Raw genomic sequence first — 4,044 nt, forward strand, 5'->3', positions numbered from 1 at the left:
CGCTGTGACTAGCGGGCTCATGGCCTGCATGCGTCCTTGTGGCCACTGTGCAAGAGGGCTGCATCCGAAGCTGGCTCGGTTTCTCCTTCCAGGTCTCCACGTCCGCCCCTTCCTTCCCAGGTGCCGGGACCTTTAAAACCCGGGCGCCAGGAGCAGGCCGAAGGACGCCTCCTCCAGAACTCGAGAAGCTGGCGGCGGCGTGGTTTCCTCCACCCTCACTCCGCCCCCGACCGCCACCAGGTGGCCTAGCGAACGCCCCTCGCCGCCCCCCTTCAGGTTCCCCAGGCGGACGCATCCAGCTCGCCGCACCGCCAGTCCCAGCAGCCCAAGGTCGATGCACACTCCCAAGTCCTCCAGCTCCCGAGGCCGCACGTTTTCTTCCCCGTAAACGCAAGACTTCGACTTCCACGCGTCCCTGCATCCTCCCACCCCGATTTTCCTTTCTGTTGCAGACTTGGCCTTCCGTCTGTCATGGCATGCAACCTTCCGCCGCCCGGTTTTCGTCCTCCCTTGCCTAAGAGCGGGCCTTCTACACATCCAGGCATCCAGCACCTTCTTCCTCCCCATTTCCAAAACCACGCCCAATACCTGGATTTCTTTCCCCTTCCTTGCGACCACGACCCGCCGCTAAGTTGCCCCTACCATACCCAAGATCTGAGCTTCCTTCTTTTCCCACTCCAGCTTGACAGAGCCTCCCCACAAAAGGCAGGGGCCGGAGACGCCCTTCGAAGCCTGCGGTTACCTGCAGGAGAAGGTACGCTGGCGATGACCCGGGAACGCCACAGCCCTCACACGGTTAACCCCACAAGCGCACACTCTGGCAATCCCAGCTGTGCTCCAGCTGTTTCGGCCTCTGACACGGCCTCTGCAGAAACCGAGAGCTGAAAGGGCCGCGCTTCCAGGCTTTTGTCCAGACCCAGGCCCGGCCCCCTCAGTCCACCTCCCGGAGCTCCGCCCCTGCCCCGTCGCCAATCGCCGCGCGCTGACCCGCTGAGATGGGCGGGGCCAGGGGCCAGGGGCGGGTCCCGGAAGACTAGGTCGAATTCCGCGGCGAATTCCAAGCGCTCGAGGTGGGGAAGGGCTTGCAGCGCCTTTGGAGTAGGCCGCCACTGCCCTACGGCAGAAGGACGAGATTGCCACCTGCAGGCCGGGGAGCAGGGCATGCCTGGGCTGGTCTTCTGAATCCTCCACCGCGAAGGGGCCCCCCGGGCTTTGTAACAACCTAGGGCCCGGCGGAGTGAGTTTCCACGTCTGCAATAAAGGCAAACCGGGGACGGCGCGGCTCGGACCGATCCCCTTCCCTGCGCGCCCCGGCTGTGTGGTAGACTGGAACGCGCTTGGACAGAAGGAAAAGTGCCCTGGGCAAGCGTGACATCGCTTTGGGGGCTTCGCGCAGCTGGAATGCAAAGGGTTGAACAGTTGCACAAGCAGGCATGGTACAGTAAATTTCCCCCACCGCCGATGACTAAGTCTTTAGAGCTTCGGTATCTATAATTTCAATTACTACTGAGTACTATAAATAAACGCAGTCGTCATTTGCATTAGAAGATAAGGATAATGAGATTATTATCTGGGTTCCAGAGAAGTTCAAATAAAGATCGGAAGTCTTAGAGAACAGTGGATTAAAAAAAAATTCTGTCCTCTGCAGGGGATTATTTTTTGTGTAATCCTTACTCTTGAAAACATGCAAGGCGGGGGAGAAGTATTTTAGATCGTGATTTGTAGGATAATCGCATGCTTGGTCCAGGATTCAATGCCCCCAAATTTAGTTTTTAAAATTATCTCTAATATCGGGTTATTATTATTACTCTTATGAAGGGTACTATGCGAGGTGCATTTTGGTCACTAGAGGGCACTGGTATTTTTTCCAAGAGAAAAGGAAGAAGGAAAGCATACGCAGCCTCGCGCTTGTTGATTATTGAGATGGATTAACTGAAAGTAGCGGTCACTTCCATTTATTCCTATAGAACTGATTATAGAGGTATATGGTCTTGTATTTTCATCTCTAATTTGAGACTCCAAATCACCTGAGATTGTAAATTTACTCTATATTATATCAGGCTCACGTTATTACCCCTTGTCCACTGCTAAAATTATTTATATTCATTCTTGTTCCAGAAAGGATTTAGAGCAACCTTCAAGATACATACAGTATAGCACGACAAAGGACATTGAATATAGGTGAGGAAAAGACAGAATAAATACAGGAAATTGTACAGAACCAAGGTGAGTTTAATCACAAAATGTATTCCATCAAATCCTAAACAGTGCCGAAAGGGGGGCTACAAATTTGGCTCTAAGCCAATGTGGGAGGAAAGGTAACAGCATTACCTTTCTAAAAATCTAAAACAGCGTTTCCTAAGTCAGTAATGTAGGAAGTACTTTTCAACTGAAAAGTTTTTTGTAGATCCCGAGCAGTGACTTATATTAATATATACAGATATATGCTCCTTATGCTGATAGCTCTCATACAACTATAAAATAACAAACTTATAGACAAAATGACTAGAAGCAAAACTATAAAAAATATATTACCATTGTCAACATTAATTAAATGTAACAAACGATGTTTGGCTGAAATTAAATTACTGCTTGCAATTTGAATATAAAACTCACTGCTTACATTCTGGTTCTTTTGAATTTAGCTTGGCTTTTCCACTGATGCCATGTGAGGATTCATTTAGAACACCAGTCTTCCAGACTCACAGACATAGAGAACAGACCTGTGGTTGCCAAGGGGGAGAGCGGGTGGGGTTGGAAGGGATTGGGAATTTCGGGTTAGCACATGCAAGCTATCATGTATAGGATGGATAAACAGCCAGGTCCTACTGTATATCTCAGGGAACTATATTCAATATCCTGTGATAAAACAGATTAGAAAAGAATATAAATAAGAATGTATACACCTGTATAACTGAAATCACTTTGCTGTACAGTGGGCGATCTTTACTGGGCTATCTATTCTGTTCATGTGATCCCTTGGTCTAATTTATACTTTATTGTATGTTTATGAAATATTAACATCACCAGGCTAACTACAAGAGGGGGGAATTTTTTTGCTTGTCTTTGTTTTTGTTTCTGGAAGGCATAGACTTGAGCACGTTCACGGGTTAAGGAGGAAGGAGTCATTGGAAAAAGAGAGGTTGAAGAGACGGCACAAACTTCTGTAATAGGGAAGACACTTTGTACTCTATTATGAGTTAAAGACACTTTGTACTCTATTATGAGTTAATCACTAAAGAAATGTTGCCTGTAAGCTTAAATTATACATAATGGCCCATCTCTGGGAATCCTGCCTCCCAGGTAATGAGCATTAAGCTAAAATACCTTTGTTTAGCTCACAGGAAACATCCTGACTAGGCGGACCTGTGGATGACTGCAGGGAGGAAGAAATTAACACATCTTCTATGGAGGCTGACTGGAACCAGGATATGTTTGACTTCACTCCCTCCCCTTTTAGTATAAAAGAAACCTGAATTCTAACTCAGGCAAGATGGTTCTTTGGGGGCACGAGTTCACCATCTTCTTGGTTTGCTGGGTTTCTGAATAAAGTCGCTTGCCCCAACACCTCGTCTATCGATTTATTGGCCTGTCGCGCTGCCAGCAGTTGGAGCTTGGACTTGGTGACACTCCCAGGGAAGAGAGGAGAGACTGGATTGAGAGCTGGGAGGATTGAGCAGAAGAGGCTCTTTTCTCCCAGAAATGAGGGCAGGAGTCAGGCCAGGGTGGATGTGAATGCAGCTAAATGTGATTGGGGTGGTTAGGTAGTTAGGGATCGCACCCAGCACCTCGGCTATTTCACTCAGGTAGATGAGATTCTCTTGCTGAGAATGATAGTCAAGATGGTGTTGGTGCGGAATAGCAGTAGTGAGGAATGGAAGAGGAAGTTGACTGCTGACTCCTAGGAAGATTGCTGAGGGGCTCAGCTAAGAGTGGTGACTGGCATTGATACTGCTATCAGGCTTCAGGCTTCGATGCTACTCTCCAGTGGCTGAAAAGACCCAGCTCAAGGAGAAATGGGTGGCAACTTGCCAAAACTCTTGG

The sequence above is a fragment of the Phocoena phocoena genome, chromosome 7, assembly GCF_963924675.1.
Source record: "Phocoena phocoena chromosome 7, mPhoPho1.1, whole genome shotgun sequence".
Classification (NCBI taxonomy): Eukaryota; Metazoa; Chordata; class Mammalia; order Artiodactyla; family Phocoenidae; genus Phocoena; species Phocoena phocoena.